General features: G+C 48.9%; 1 long non-coding RNA gene across 1 annotated transcript; it reads left to right on the top strand.

The window, feature by feature from the left end:
- The first annotated feature begins 301 nt into the window (after window positions 1-301).
- Window positions 302-11,101, top strand: LOC309640489. Its single transcript, XR_014252266.1, has 2 exons — window positions 302-3,604; window positions 3,926-11,101. It is a non-coding gene; the product is annotated as an uncharacterized lncRNA (long non-coding RNA).
- Window positions 11,102-17,087: the final 5,986 nt, after the last annotated feature.

Here is a 17,087-nt window from a genome sequence, read left to right on the forward strand (position 1 = left end):
CCTCCCTCCGTAGCCGGTCTTCCCCGGCTGGTACCTCCCGTTCCCCTCTCCCATGTCCTGCTCTGTCCACTGTGACCAGGCTTCAGTCTCATTACTGAAACTGCCCTGGACCGGGCCCCACACAGCCTCCTCAAGGCCAAGTGCGATAGACCCGACCTTCCCACTTGACGTCTCTGAGGCATTCAGCTGTCCTTGGCTTCTGGAAACCCCCTGGCTCTCCTCTTCCTGCTCTGGCTCCTTTTTCTGTCTCTCCCTCCCTCCCACCCCACTGGGAAGCTGGCTGTTCCCGGGGCTTGTGCCTTGGGCCTCTTGGGTGCCCTGCTCTCCGCCCCTCTTCACCCGAGTGACTTTGTCCACGTTCATGGCTCGAGAACCTCCATCTTCAGCCCAGATGCCTCCTGTGAGTACCAGATTCCAAACTTCCTACTGGACGACTCCATCTGAATGTCCCATTAGCCCCTCAAACTCGACAGGATGTGCAGAGATGAACAAGGATTGGCCAGCTAGAAGTGGGTGGTGGGTGAGTTCTAGAAAGAAGAGAAAGCGTATCCACAGCTGAGGTCACTTTTCCCTTTTCTCATCAAGGACACTTAATGTAGAGAAACGGGTACTGTCCTCGACTCTTCTCTGTTTCCCTCTCTCTGACATCCCATATTCGGTCATGGAGTTCTCCTGAGGTCACCTCCTCACATCTCTCAGACCTGCCTCTGCTCTCCATCCCCACGGCTGCCCCTTTGGACTCTCATCCTTTCAACTTGGCTCTGGCACTGATCTTCCTGCCCTGGTTACAGCCTCACAACCCTCCTAGCTCTCTCCCTCTCATGGAGACAGAAAGACTTTTTTTTTTTTTTTGGTGATTGAAATTTTAATATGCCTATGTAGTCACATAAAAACTGTAAAAATCAGCATTACAACATTGGTTTTCAAAGGTTATTTACAACTGTAGTAAAATAAAGTTTCACAAAGTCAAATTTCCTTAACACTTCGTTTCAATATTAATCTAACTCTTTACAGTTTATCAAAATGGTATTATTTCATCTTTTTTTTTTTTTAAACCATGGGTGCCTCTTAACTGAAATGTTAACGTGGGGTCCTAATATGTAAAACAGAAAGTGCAGCTGTTCTAGTTTGTCGGGGGGGGGGCATCCAGAGGGAGGCTCACACTTCCCTCGGTATCATCTCTTAAGACTCTAAGCGCCCTAAGCATAGTCTGAGACAGAAAGACTTTTTAAAAATCACAAAACCAAATGTGTTATTCGTCTGCTTGAGCCCCGTCAGTGGCATCTTCTCACCTACAGTGTAGACGCCAGCCCTGAGTCAGGCATCTCAGTCCCCCCCAGCCACTCCGGGACTTGGACCCTGCATCTCTCTCCAGATTTACATCATGCCCGGCTCTCTCTTGTGTGCAAACCCTTTGCTTCAGCCATTCGGAACACTTTGTTCTTCTGCGGTCCCCTGGCTGCTTCACACTTGGATGCTTCTGCTGCAGCTACTTCCCTGACCGGTCGTGCCCACTCTTGTTTTGGCTGCAAAGCAGCTACTCATCTCTCAAGAATCACTTCTCCTAAATGACCAAGAATGGTAGAAAATTACATAACAGTGGCTTCAAGTGGGTTTCTTTATTTGTTTTCTGGACTATATGTCTTTCAATGGTCGTTGATTAACTATTTTAACAATGAGATTATGATGACTTTTAGGAAAGAATCAGCTTTATCCCAGTGGCCCACACCAAGATGATTTGAATAATAAAATAAATAATGATGGGAAAAGATGGTAACCAGTAGAAGAGAAGAGGATAAATGTCCACGAGTCCATACTGATTTAAATAATAGAATAAATAAATACATCAATGGAAAAAAAAGGAACAGCTCTTTTCACAATAGAATTCCAATGAATAAATGCAAAAGAGATGGAGAAAACCACAATTTGGCAACAGTCCGTTAATAATTGTGGCAGGTATGTCTCATGGGTGGATGCTGAATGTGGGATGTGAAAATACCATGGAAAACAGGAGAGCTGCAGAGTCTCAAAGTATCTCCACACAAGGTATTTATTAGTGACAAAGGGAAAACAGTAACTCAACAGTGGAGAAGCCTAGCGGACACCACCTTAAGTGGTCAAAGTTAACATCACCAGGAATGAGAAATAGAAACATCCTGTAGCCCTTGATAGGACGCACAGAGAAGGGCACAACATCCCATCTGTGGGAGTCTTGCCAAAAATACACAGCCTCAATTGAGTCATGAGCAACCATCAGACAAGTCCAGACAGAGGGACATTCTACAAAATCACCAGCCAAATACTTTTCAAAAGCATCAAGGTTGTAAAACGGAAAAAAAAGAAAAGAAAAAGGCTAAGGAACCGTACTAGATGAAAGGAGATTAAGGCACCTAAATATAACTAAATGGGATGTAGGATCAGGGATTGGACCCTGGACCTGAAAAAAGACACGACTAAAACAAACTGGCGAAGTTTGAATAAGTCTATAATTAGGTGATAGCATCATATCAACGTGAACTTCCTGGTTATGGTCACTGAATCACGGTTATTTAAGCTGTCAACAGTTGAGAGTACTGGGGGGTAGGGTGGAAGGGAACCCTGTACTATTTTTACAACATTTGTAAGTCTGAACTTATTTCAAAATGAAAAGTTAAAAAATAAAGAAGAAAAAAGAGTCTCTCAAGCCTCCCTTGAGATGGTAGAATTGATCACATCCTTCTTTGTGCCTGTCTCCACCCTCTCACATCATACTTTCTTATAGCACTTATAACCCTTTATCACACTTACTGCTTTCTTATTGGTCTCCCCCCAAGTTCTTTTATGCAGGATATTATTTTTCATCTTTGAATCTTCAGTGCATATAACAAGTGATAAATACTTATAAGGCACTGATAAATTCATTCATTCATTCAACAGCTTTTTTTTTTTTTTTTTTTTTTGGCTGCGTTGGGTCTTCATTGCGGCCTGTGGGCTTAGTTGCTCTGTGGCATGTGGGATCTTCTCGGACGAGGGCTCAAACCCATGTCCCCTGCATTGGCAGGCGGATTCTTAACCACTGCGCCACCAGGGAAGTCCTCATTCAACAGTTTTGATGTGCCAGGTGTTACGCTATGGCCATGAAACCCAGTGATGGATTTTCCCCAAGTGGCTACCAGTCTAGGATGGAGTCAGACCAACTCAGAGGGAACTCTAAAGAGTGCGGTGGGTCATGTGATGGAGCGAATGAAGTCTGGCGAGAGCTTTCCCAAGGAAGTGACTGTTAAAGGCATAACTAAAAGTTGATCAAGAATTATACAGCCAAAAGGGGTGGAGAAAGAATGTTCGAGGCAGGACAATAAAAACCACATGCAAAGGTCCACAGGGGAGAGAGAACAGAGAATTTGGGAAACCGCACATTGGCTGCAGGGTCCAGGGTAAGGAGAGGGATGGTGAGAAGCGAAGCTGAGTCTGCATCGGGGCTGGGTCATACAGGGGCTGGTGTGTCAGGGGAGAGGGATTGCTCTGTGACAGGGTCACCCAGGGAGGTTTCTGTTGTAGAAGGAACACACTGGCTGCATGTGGAGACCAGCTTGGAGTTAGCAGACCGGCCGGGAGGCAGTTTTTTGTTTGTTTGTTTGTTTTAATTAATTATTTATTTATTTATTTTTGGCTGTGTTGGATCTTCGTTTCTGCGCGAGGGCTTTCTCTAGTTGCAGCGAGCAGGGGCCACTCTTCATCGTTGTGCGCGGGCCTCTCACTATCGCGGCCTCTCTTGTTGCGGAGCACAGGCTCCAGACGCGCAGGCTCAGTAATTGTGGCTCACGGGCCCAGTTGCTCCGCAGCATGTGGGATCTTCCCAGACCAGGGCTCGAACCCGTGTCCCCTGCATTGGCAGGCGGACTCTCAACCACTGCGCCACCAGGGAAGCCCCGAGAGGCAGTTTTAGTGACTGATCGGAGACGCCTAGCGAGGGGAAAAGAATGAAAAGCTTCCGGGGTAGGCAACTGGAGAAGGAATATTGTTTCTGTGTCCACTCCGATCAGCTGTGACCTTGGCGTTTTCATTGGTGTGCCTGGGAGCGTCAGGGTTCTGTGGCACAAATAAGGTTACGTGGATATATCCCTTCCAGGGGGGAGGTGGGGTGGAAATGGGGTTTAGGTAGGAAAGGCATCTCACTCGGTCCCTGTGGGGCATCTAAGTATGACGTCCAGGAGGAGCCAGATGGACTCATCTGGTTCTCAGAGGAGAGATGTGGCCTTAGATGCTCATGTTTGGGAATCTGCAGCATCTGGATAAGTGAAACCAGGGAAGCTGCTGGCATCACCTAGGCAAGAGGGTGTAGGAAGAGGGGTAATCAGGGAAGAAGCTAGAAGCCCAGGAATAGACATACCTGACTGATGGGTCAGGGAAGGGAGAGAGCCAGCGAAGGTCCCGGGAAAGGGGGGTCAAAGGGGACACAGAGAAGGAGGGAACGCATTCACGCTGAAGACCCTGCGTGCGGTGGTACCAGGGCAGGGATGCAGGAATCCGGCTGAGACAGGTAGGGTCCCAGCTTCCAGGGAGGAAGAAGGAGTGGGCGGGGCTGCAGGTGAGGCAGGGGAGGGGCCCTCTGAATGTGGCAGGTGGGGAGACAGGTTCCAGGAGGTACAGCACCAGTTTGCAAAAATCTGTTGTGGAGAAAGGGGTAAAGGAAACTGAGAAACGAAAAAGAATTTCCGAGCTGAGGCTGGAGAGCCACATCTGAAACGACACCGGTCTCTGTGCTGTGTGATCTGCTTCTGGGGAAGGAACAGAGACTCTGGCCGGGGTTGGCTGGGTTCTGGGCTGGGTTTGCCAGGTGGGTGTGGGGGCACAGGCCTCTCCATGGAACCCCCAGGGGCCTCACAGACCCCGCAGCTCCTGGGGCTGTGACGTTGGCCCAGCTGCCCCCGTTGCGCCAAACCTCTGCCCCTTCCTCCGTCTGTCCTGTGTTGACAGAAGGCTCCTGCCTGCTTGTCAGGACTGAGTTCACGGGGCTGGTCCTCTGTGAAAGCTACTCTCCACCATCAGAGCTGCTCAGCGCCCTGTGCGGACTTCGAGGACAGCGCTGAAATCCTTGCCTCCTGACACGTGCAGGGAAGGTGACCCCTTCATCTTCAGCAGCTCAGGGGCCCGGGTCCTCTCTGGTTCAGCCCTGAACGTCCCTGTCCTGGAAGCCCATCGGGCCCAGGCATCCGGTCTCCACCACCTGAGTGAGTGCGCAGATGCTGAGCTGCCTTGTAACACTCATGCCTTTGAGAGATTGACAGTGGGTGGTGGGAAATCGTTCTATCTGCCTTTACAGATCTCCTCCTCCAGGGACACTTAGAGTTGCCTTGTCAAACTCTCATTTCATAGGTAAGGAAACTGAAATGAAGGTCTTGAAGCTTAAACATTATCCAAGGTGATACAACTGCTTTTTCAAAAAAAATTGAAATATAGTTGATTAACAGTGTTTCAGGTATACAGCAAAGTGATTCAGTTATACATATATATCTATTCTTTTTCAGATTCTTTCCCGTTATGGGTTATTACAAGATATTGAATATAGTTCCCTGTGCTATACGTAGGTCCTTGTTGTTTATCTATTTTATATATAGTAGTTTGTATCTGCTGATCCCAAACTCCTAATTTATCCCTGCCCTCCTTTTCCCCTTTGGTAACCATAAGTTTGTTTTCTATGTCTGTGAGTCTATTTCGGTTTTAACTACATTTTAAAAAAATTCACAGATATTTTTGAGCAATTTAATGTTTACAGAAAAATTGAGGGGAAAGTACAGAAAGTTCTCAAATACCCCTCACTCCCGCCTCCAGTTTCCTCAATTATTAACAACTTGCATTAGTGTGGTGCATTTCTTATAATTGATAAGCCAATATTGATACATTCTTAACTAAAGTCCACAGTTTACAGTAAGGTTCGCTCTTCCTGTTGTTCATTCAACGGGTTTTGACAAACATGTGATGACGTATATCTACAACTACACTATCATACAGAATAGTTTCACTGCTCTGACAATCCCCTGTGCTCCACCCATTTATCCCTCCCTCGGTCACTGGCAATTACCAATCTTTTAACTGTTTCTGTAGTTTTGCCTTTTCCAGAATATCACATGGGCAGAATCGTACAATATGTAGCCTTTTCGGATTGGCTTCTTTCACTTAACAATATACTTTTAAGGTTCTTCATGTCTTTTCATGGCTTGATAACTCATTTCTTTTTAGTACTGAATAATATTCTATTGTATGGATGTGCCAGCGTTTGTTTATCCATTCATCTATCGAAGGGCATCTTGGTTGGTTCCAAGTTTTGGCAATTACAAATAAAGCTTCTAGAAACATTTGGGTGCAGGTTTTTGTGTGGAAATGAATTTTCCACTCATTTGGGAGAATACCAAGGAGTGGGATTGCTGGGTCATAAGGTATGAGTGTTAAGTTCTGATGCTGCCCTGCTGCCTTCCAAAGTGGCTGCACCATCTTGCATTCTCAGCAGCAACGAACAAGAGTTCCTGTTGTTCCACATCCTCATCAGCACCGGATGTTGTCAAAAATATCTGTGAATTTTTTTTAAATGCTTTTGGATGTTAGTTAATCTGATAGGCATGCAGTGGTGTCTCACTGTTGTTTTACTATGTGATTCCCTAATGACACACGATGTGAGCATCTTTTTATACGCTTATTTGCAATCTGTGTATCTTCTTTGATAAAGTTCAGATCCTTTGCCTAGTTTTTAATTGGGTTGTTTGTTTTCTTATTATTGAGTTTTAAGTGGTTTTGTATCTTTTTAGATGGCAGTCCTTTATCAGATATGTGTTTCACAAAGATTTTTCTTTTAGTCTGTGGCTTGTCTGTCTCTTCTTTTAATGCAGCTACTATTTGTGGAAGTATAAGATATATATACACAAAAATATTCACATTGTAAGCTCTAAATATAATAAATGTCTTTATATAGGTACTTAATTTATATGTACTGAGTCTAATAAGTGTATAGTTTATAAGTGAACTTAATTTTTACAAAGCACACACCTTCAGGTAACCAGCGCCCAGATCAAGGCAGAGTATCGCCAGCAACCCCTTGAAGCCACCTTCATGCCCCCTCCCAGGGGCTTTCAGAGGCGCTGGTTATGACCACTGACTTCTAACAGCATTGGTTCATTTGGCCTGTTTCAGATGCAGCATCAGTTGAATCAAGTCGAATCTGTTGTCTTTGGTATCCGTCTTCACTTGCTCAAGAGTTTGTGCGATGTATCTGTATTGTCGATCGAGCAATCGTTCTTTCATTCTGCTTTTCTTTTAAATTCCGCAAGGCACACAAGCGATGGGTGGTCTGTGCGTGTGCAAGCGTGTGCATGTGTGTACGTATGGATGTATGCGTCTATGTTGTGTTCTGTGTATCCCTTCCCCTGCTGGCAGACCTACATCTCTCCCTGACTCGGGGACTCACCCTGAATTTCAAGTTCCTCCAAGTCACGCTGGTTCACATGAGACAGACAGAAGCTCCCACACAGCGAGCTTGGTGATGAGTACAAGGGCCAGCCCTACCTATGATCCCAGATCCCATTCACCCTCAGAGACATCAAAGACACAAAGGAGAAGAGCTGTAGAGAGAGGACCAGGGGCTACAGGGAACTGAAATGTGGCCAGAGAGGCTGGGGGGCCGCGGAGGGCTGCGTCCGCCCGGGGCTGGGAAGGGGGTGGCAATCTCTCCATCCCCACATCCTCTGGGTGCTGTGGCCTGTGACGGGGAAGCTTGGGAGAGGAAGGAGAGGTGGATATAAAGCCAGCAGAGGGGGAGGAACTCTGAGGCTTTTGGGTTGTGGATTTGGGGAGATTTTTTTTTTTTTTAGGTGTTTGGCCCCAGGGGCTTTTTGCCTGTGGGACCTGAGGATTTTCTTCCCAGCCCGTTCCCCATCTTCCTAAGCTGGGGTCTCCCCAGGGAGGAACTGATGATTCAGGTAGGGGTTGAGATGCATAGACAGAACCTGGGCGCTCAGGGAAGAGAACACGGATCTGCTGAGTATGTGCTACGTGCCAGGGGCTTCATGTAAGCTGGCTGTTTTAATTCTTTCTTCAGCTCTCGGAACCAGGTACTATTTCCCTTCATTCGATACGGAGAAAGCTTAGGCACAGAGAGATGAAGTAATCTGTCTAGCTCACACAGCTGATAAGCAGGAGGACGAGAATTTGAAGCCCAGCATAGCTGACTCCAAATTCCTGTTCACCCCACCGTGTTTCCCTTTGTAAAATTCCCTCTGCACACCTCAGTCCTTTCCTTGACAGCGGGAATCTGGGGGAGATTGAGGGCAGGGTCTGGTGAGGGACTCAGATGTGCCTGTGGGTCATCGGGTGGGCTGTAGGAGGGAAAAGCCCCCCGTGGCAGCACCCGCCAGCCTGGGCAGCGGCAGGCACCTCCACATCGCCCAGACTCCTTGGACACCTTGAGCCAAAGCTCATCATCTCCATTTAATGTTTAAAATAAGCAGGATTTGCATTATGCCTGCCAGGCCGGGAAGAAACCAGGTGATCTTAAACCGCTTGTGTTAAGAGCATAGTTCCAGCATCACCTTGTCCGGTCACACGGTGCATCGAATAATTGCTTATTAAGGTACCAAGCAATGCAGGCCAAAGGTCTGTAACTCACCTTGTAGACACGGTGTCCAGGGGAAGGCGGCTCACAGAGAGACTCTGCTGGCTGCTGGCGGGGACCGTGGGGCGTGCGGCAGCGCTCGCTCCAAACGGCTCTCAGTGTTGAGTGGAGCCCCTGCCAGACGGGGTGGCGGGAATGACTCTCGGCCTGTTGTCCGATACCTCTCCTCCAGGAATCCGTTCATCTCCCCCCGAGAACCCTCGCCTGCATCCTTCCCGGGGCAGCTGCCCGGCTCCAGACTCCAGAAGCTTCAAAAGAGCGTCACCCTGAAGTGCCGCCCGGTTCTGCCCGTCCCCAGCCGGTATTCACTGCAGCACCCCTCCTCCTCAGCAAGCTCTGGGCTCGTCACCCGCACTGTCTCTCTGGTCCCCCGGACCACCCCTCCTCCACCCCTTTCCTTCCCCTCCCCCAGCCTCAACCATCCTTCTTCTTCATAGTTGTCCCGAAGGCCTGATGGCTTTGCCCAGCCAGGAGTGGGGGTGGGTTTCTGCCTTGGGGGTGATGGGGTCACAGCCCGCTGTGGCTGGCTCTTTCCCCAAAGCCTTGAAATGCTCCCAGAGACTCAACCGAGGACAGTCTGTGGGCCTCTCACAGAAGAAGCGTTCGGCCTTGGGGATCAAGTCTTGTGCCCTAAGACTTGACAGGGCCCTGGGGAGCTCTGAGGGTGTGTGTGTGTGTGTGTGTGTGTGTGTGTGTGTGTGTTTAAGTTCAAGGGGGTTACTTTCCCCTACTGAGTGTTTTGATTTTTTACATTCCAGTTGCATTAATATTGTCATCTATTTTAAAAATTATTGATTTATTACTAGACAAGGCCCCTGACATCTAAGGAGTTAGAGTCTAGATCCTGGGGGTGCACACGAAGAACACGTATTGGGGAAACAGAAAGAAACACAGATTAAGCAACGTGTAGTGGTCAGCGTCCCGGGGCTCGTGGCAAGGATGAGTCCGTGGGCACTCCAGGTCAATCGGAGTGACAACATAGAGGCAGAGGATAACAATTGCTCATTCACTTACACATTTCTTTCAAGGCAATTCTGGAGTTCCTACTATGTGTCCGACAAGGTGATGGAACCTGGGGATGGAAAAACAAATAAGATTGTGTCCTCCAAGCCATCACTATAAGAGGAGAGATGAAGTGTTAAAACTGAAGTTCACAAGGTGAGCTCTACCAGGCCAAGAATAGAAACCCCTAAGCCAGGCTAGGGAGCCGGGGAAGGCTTCCTGGAGGAGGTGACATGTGGACGGAACTGAGCCACTGGAATGAGCCTTATATTTCCATGGGGCCCTTACAGTTCACAGATTGCTTTCACATTCATTATCTTGTATAATTTTCTCCACACCCTTTTGAAGTGAAATGAAACGGAAATATTATCCCAGTTTTACACATTACATGTAGAAGAGGGGCGGCCAGCAATGCCTGGGGGTTAAGTTGATTGTCCAAAGTCACACACACATACACCCTTCCCGACCCCCCAGATGGCTGGCCTCTTGCTTCCTTGTTCCGGGCTCTTTCAGCTCATGACCAGGTGGCCTGCCCGCCACCAGTTTTGCCGAATGCAGCTGAAGATGGCAACTTTCTGATAATCCCAGGCAGGCTTCCTGGAACCGGTATGGGGGAACCAGGGGATGCCTCAGAATAGCCCAGGGGCCTCGACCAGGACTCCACCCCCAGGAAATCCCCTGGTCTGTGGCCCCTCCGACAGGCGCTCCGACCATCTGCCCTGATGTGCTGAGATCCAGGGTTGCCCACGGATACTTCCTGCACCCTTCTCTCACCCAGCCCTGTGCTGGATGCCGGGCAGCGGGTGGATGTGGGGTAGAAAGTCCACTAACTGCTGCGGCCTTTTCTTCTGGGGAATTCCACCCTCGCCCCCACGGCCCTTTACAGCCATCAAAGTATGCTTGCTTTCTTTAAAATTAGGAAGTCACTGACACCTGTCACTCAGGGTAATCAGAGCTCTGTTCCCCTTACATCTTCATTTTCCCCCCTTCCCCTCCCCACCTAGGCCCCAGGAACCATCAGCAAGATTTATCATTAACGACTCTGTTAGTTCCAACCTCTGGATAAATAAGGAGTATTTGAATTCTTTTTATTATGTTTAAATTAACTGTTAAGTACATAAGCAATGCAAAAATAATCCTCCCCGTAAAACCTGAGGCTTGGGCTTCCCTGGTGGCGCAGTGGTTGAGAATCTGCCTGCCAATGCAGGGGACACGGGTTCGAGCCCTGGTCTGCGAAGATCCCACACGCTGCGGAGCAACTAGGCCCGTGAGCCACAACTGCTGAGCCTGCGCGTCTGGAGCCTGTGCTCCGCAACAAGAGAGGCCATGATAGTGAGAGGCCCGCGCACCGCGATGAAGAGTGGCCCCCGCTTGCCGCAACTGGAGAAAGCCCTTGCACAGAAACAAAGACCCAACACAGCCAAAAATAAATAAATAAATAAATAAATTTTTAAAAAACCTGAGGCTTACAGATGAAATCCTGGAGAATCAGGTAGAACCTACCTGCCTTCTGGAGCTCTGGCCCCTCTAACCCTTGTGGGCAGGGTGGGAGTGCCAACTGAGGCCTCTTGCTTCCCTTCCTTCTCTTCCCACCCTGGCTCCTCGGGCCTGAGGTGTCCAGGAAGGCAGCAGCTGTCAGGAGAATGGATCCGGAGAAGGAGTCCACACAAGTCTGGAAGATGGCTCAGCATTCTTAAGAAGAGAATTCGGGGGTTCCAACTTCCAGAGTATGGTCTAGAAGGGGGAGTGCGGTAAAGCCAAGGATGCTTGGCCTGAGAGAAGGGTCTGGAGGAGGCCACAGGCAGTGTCCTGGTGCCCCTCCCCATCCCACCAAGAGAAAGAGGTTTCCCTTTAACTAACCGACATATGTAATACATGTACCCATAGGAAATAAAAGATGTTGTTTTGAAAGTTATCTCCCGCCCTGTGAATAGATCACATTGTATATATTGTTCTACAAATTGCTTTTTTCTCATTTACTCTGCACTGGGGATTTTCCCACGTAACTCTACATTTTTTATTCTAACCGCTGCTTAGTATCCTGTGGATAGGATAATTCTATAGTTTCACATATAAAGATCAGTAGTATTTGTTTAGTACAGGTTTTTTGTGCTGTAACATCATCTGGGCATTCCTGAAAAACCTTGCATTCTGCAACATTGCGCGCTAAAAATAACAGGCTAAAAACAATAGGGTGGGGACGACCTTCACAATGTATGCCACTTCGGAATAGAACCCGACATGAAGCGGTGGTGGATGCCTCAGGAGAAAACCTGGGCAGCTAGTAACATGGTTGCACATCTGAGGTTGCCTCCAGGGATGTTAGAACTCTCGAGTGACACTGTTGCCTGCAGGTGATGAACTGGTGCAGATGGAGGTGAACTCCCAGCCAGGTGGGCACAGGGGAAGTGCAACCCGCTTCCTGGGATGGGTCTCTCTGGGACCCCAGGTGCAGGCACGCTTTTCAAATTTTCTTAAAATAGACCTGAAAGTGCTCTTGCCTCAGCAAGAGCCAAGTTAAGGGCCTTTTCCTTTCTTCCTGAGGGTCACCATTCTACCTCTGCTGTTCCAGCTCTCCCAGCCACAAAAAACTCCATCGGAACCAACCAGCTTCACTTTATAACCTCAAGGCTTCCTCTTGATCAGGTGTGGGGGGGAGCTCTTTGGTACCATAGAAACGCTTTTTACAGAGGAAAAGATGGTAGAAGTATGACTAGAACATAGTACCTGCTCAAGAAACTTTTGTAAAGAATGAGAGGGAGGGAAAGAAGGAAGGAAAGAAGAACAGAAGGGAAGAAGGAAGAAGGGAAGAAGGAAGGAAGGAAGGAAGGAAGGAAGGAAGGAAGGAAGGATGAAGGGGAGAAGGGAGGGAGGGAGGGAAGGAGGAGGTTAGGATTCAAGAAAAATTTAAGGAAACAGACAGTAAACACCTTTGGTTAAGAAGAGCGGGCCCACGTCACATCATCAAGTTTGTTAACTCCTAAACGAGGTTCCATGATGGACCTCTGGTGGTCCTTGAAGAAATTTTTGCTGGTACGAGGGAGAATAAAGGCTATGTATGTGAGTAGAAAACATTCCTTGAATAAACAATAAGGACCTACTGTATAGCACAGGGAACTATATTCAATATAACTATATTCAATGACCTATAATGGAAAAGAATCTGAAAAAAATATATATGTATGTATAACTGAATCACTTTGCTGTACACCTGAAACTAATGCAACATTGTAAATCAACTCCACTGCAATAAAAAAGAGAAAAACATTCTTTGAAAGAGTGTTTTTATTCTGAGATTGTTTTACTTTTTGTTATTAAAATGTCTTTTCTTTGTGAAACAACAGTCATAGCAAATAGTCTTTCTACAATATGTCTGTATCTACCTATCCCCATATTCTTATTTGACAAAATACTGGGTCATCAGCTTTTTATTGGTCCTCAAATTTGGGGTGAAGTTTTACTGGTTTATCAAGTGCAAAAGTCTGGGAACCACTGAATGTTAGGCCATCCCTGACCTCCAAGTAAAATGATCCCTAAACCATCCTGCAAAAAGCGATAGCTGGTCTGTTCCTCAGGTCCTACACTCATTCAAGGCTCTGAAGGGCAAATCTTGGACCTTCCAGCTTCGTGGTAAAATCCGTATAATGCAGTCCTCTCAACATCGTTCTCTCTACTCCAGGAAGAAGGGCTACATTAAATCTTGTTTGAACTTCATGCTGTGGAAGTCTCCTTCAAACATAACTTATTTTTCACAATGTAAATGGGGGAAATTTGGGGAATGGAGGCCCAGACGGTGAAGGGGGCCCTGGATTCCCCACAGATCCCCTTGATCACCCAGCCATCTACCCAGGACTCTCTTCTCGTCCCCCGGGACTGGTGTTAAGGTCCCTTCACATGCGTGGAGGTGAGGCCCGGGCAGAGGAAAGAGGCTGAACCGCCTTGGGGAAAGAGCGCTTCTGAACTCAAAGCGCCACCCCGATGCCTAGGACAGACCGCATGTACCCAGATTTCTCTCTGGTGAACAGAAATCCAAGTCAGGCAGGGGTTTCCTTCCCCAGGGCGCTGCAGCCCCGGACACTGGTCTGAAGGACTCTGAGTTGATGGCCCTGCCACCACCTCTGGGTCTGGGCCATCCCTGGCAGCAGACAGAGTCCTGCTCTGGAAGGCTCCTGGGCTCGTGCCAGCAGTGGTGGTCTAATCAGGTCGCCTGCTCTGGGTTTTGGGGGACTCAGCTGTTGATGGAGGAGGGTGCCTGCAGAATCTTTCAGTTCCTTCCAGCTTATATGCCTCCCAGCCTCCCAGGTCCACCCTAATCAAAGGCAGCCATGCAGAAACGGGGTCTTTACAAATCCAGTTGCAAAGTCCCATGCGTGGAGAGGGAGATGGACAGAGGGAGAGAGAGAGAAAAATAGCCCTCAAGATATTTATTAAGTTTAATCCCAATCTCGCAATTCATCCCCCTCCTCCCTTTCTCCCTTGGTATCCATACGTTTGTTCTCTACGTCTGTGTCTCTATTTCTGCTTTGTAGATAAGATCGCCTATACCAATTTTTTCAGATTCCACATATACACGTTAATATAAAATATTTGTTTTTCTCTTTCTGACTTACTTCACTCTGTATGACAGTCTCTACAAATACACACTATTGATTCTATGTATAATATAGATAACTAATGAGAACCTACCGTATAGCTCAGGGAACTCTACTCGGTGCTCTGTGGTGACCTAAATGGGAAGGAAATCCAAAAAAGGGGGGATATATGTATACGTACAGCTGATTCACTTTGCTGTACGGTAAAATTTTTTTTAAAAGATATATATTAAGTTTAAAAGCAAAGTACAGAACAACAGTATATTACCGTTCGGGGTAAGGAGTATACAAAAGAATATTGATACATATTAGAATGTATATGCAGGGAATATCTTGGGGATGATATATAAGAAACTGGTTTCTCCTGGTGGCCCTGAGGAAGGGGGCTGTGCTAGGGGACGGGGGCGAGGCTCCTCATTGCATAAACTTTTGTAACACGAATTTTGAACTAATTGGATTTTCGAAATGAACTTAAGACAAGCAGCCTGGCCCAGCCATTTAGTAACTACCGGCCTTTTGGCAAGTGACCTAACTTCCAGTTTCAGTTCCTCATCTAGACAGTGAAGGTAATTGCCCCAGAAGGGTGAGTGAGAATTAAAGGGCCGAGCTCCGTGCCTGGCGGACCAGAAGGCTCCACCAAGCAGTAACCAGTCACGCGTCAGACGCGAAGGATTTCAGCTCCACGTCTGGAAGCTCACACACGAGTTGGAAAGCCAGTCTCAGCAAGAAGGATGCCCTTCTGGGACTTCCCTGGTGGTCCAGTGGTTAAGGATCCACCTGTCTGTGCAGAGGACACGGGTTCGATCCCTGGTCCGGGAAGATCCCACATGCAGCGTAGCAACTAAGCCCATGCACCACAACTACTGAGCCCGTGAGCCGCAACTACGGAAGCCCACGCACCTACGGCCCGTGCTGCACAACAAGAGGAGCCACCGCAATGAGAAGCCCGCGCACCACAACGAAGAGTAGCCCCCGCTCGCCGCAACTAGAGAAAGCCCGCGCGCAGCAACGAAGACCCAACGCGGCCAAAAAAATAAAATAAAATAACGAAGGGTGCTTCTCTGTGCAGGGAATGCGGGGTGACGGGGGGATGTCCCCCCCTTATCACCTCCTCATCCCAGCCCTGAGCGGAGCAGGGGCGCCGCTGGGAGGGGAGCTGGCTTGAAGGTCACACCTCAGGATGGCGGGGCAGCATCTAGAATTCGGGTCTTACAACCATCTGTCCTGATACCTTCCGGTCACGTTTCCTTTGAGTGAAGGCCGTTCTGCATTGGTCGGTGGGGTCAGGGGAGAAGAGAGGCCCTGCTCCTCCTGCCCTGTCCTTCCCAGGCCGGCAGGACTTGTCGGCGGGTGTCTTGGGGGCTGGTGGACTGCAGCCTAGGATGCAGCAGATAAGCAGTTCTGCGTGGCTTCATCATTTGAAAACAGCTCAGGGCTCCCCCCTTACTCCCATGCCTCGCCCCCGTGTGCATTTCCCTCCTGCGACCCCCCTCCTGACTCCTGTCCGCTCTGGGTGGAACCGAGTCTGGGAGCTACTTAGGCAGTTTTCTCAAGTGTAGAGGAAGCGGGTTGGATTGAACAGAATATTTGGATCCGAGGATGCTGGGCTGCAAGGATGCGAAAGGTCATCTAACCCCGTGGTCCCCAATATTACCGAGAAGGAGGTGGGAGTCTGGAGGGCGGAGTGGTATCATTAGGGTCGCATACCACTTCGTGCAGGGCTGAGACTCCACCCCAGATCTTCTGACTCTAGGACAAGTGGCGGTAGAGGTTCCTGAGCTTTTTAGCTGCAGAAGAAACAGCACCAGGGTGTTTCATGAGGATTGATTTATGTCTCCGCATGGGTGGGCGTGGGGGGAGGGTTGGGAGAAACAAACACGCGCTGGGAGGGAGCCAAGTACAGGGCATTAAAGCTCCCTGAGATTCAGAGCGGTGAACATCTCTCTCCCCATTGTACAGATGACAAAATCGAGGTCCAGAGAGCTTGCGTCAGCTTCCCGGGGTCTAACAGCTAGTCCGAGACAGAACCAGGATTCGAACCCAATCCTTCTTCGAAGCATAAGGTGCTTTCCAAACCAGTAGAGCTTGAAGTCAGGAACAGAGCATAAAGTTTTTCTTTCCAGTCTCCTTGCAGGCTCTGCAGTGACACCAGAGTGGGGTTAGGATCCTGGGGCCGACATGGCGAGTCAGTCTCTGAAAGTCTGGGGATTGCCAGCGAAATCCCCTCAGCGGGGGATGCCTGGGGTTCCTGGATTAGTGAGATGAAGAAGCGGTTCCCAGAACTGAATGTGAATCAGTGTGACCAGGACGTGGTCAGAACCACTCGCCCTGGTCACAAGCAGCGCCCTCCGTGGCCGGAGTCCTGCTGTCCTGGTCACAGACACCTGGCTGGTGCATTGGTGGCCATGCCAAGCCCTGGCTTCTTTCAGGTGGCTTGGAAGAGCCTCTGTGCCATAGGGGTCTTCACATGGGACGGTGACACCGTGACCCAGTTGGACCCTTTCCCTTGGGAAGTGCAGACAGAGCAGGTGCTGTGTCCCAAGCAGGGAAGAGTGTGCCATGTGTCCCTGGGCGCCCGACCGCAGAGGACTGTGCTTCGGAGGAACCTCGCATCACAGCTTCCTGGTTCTTCTAGAACTTCTCCACTTCCTTGTAAGTCCTCACCCACCCAAGCCTTCCACATTCTTCAGCCTTCAAGGAGCACTCTTTGCTTTGGGGTTCCGGTCACGCCAGCTGGAGCCCTCTATTCCCTGTGGCTGTAGGGAGTCCCAGACTTTCCGAGAAGCACCCAGAACGTTTTCGTGCTCCTATACCCACTCGGTGGTCTGGGTACAGCTACCAGCTGGTGATGC

The sequence above is a fragment of the Balaenoptera physalus genome (assembly GCF_965194825.1).
Source record: "Balaenoptera physalus genome assembly, chromosome: 13".
Taxonomy (NCBI): domain Eukaryota; kingdom Metazoa; phylum Chordata; class Mammalia; order Artiodactyla; family Balaenopteridae; genus Balaenoptera; species Balaenoptera physalus.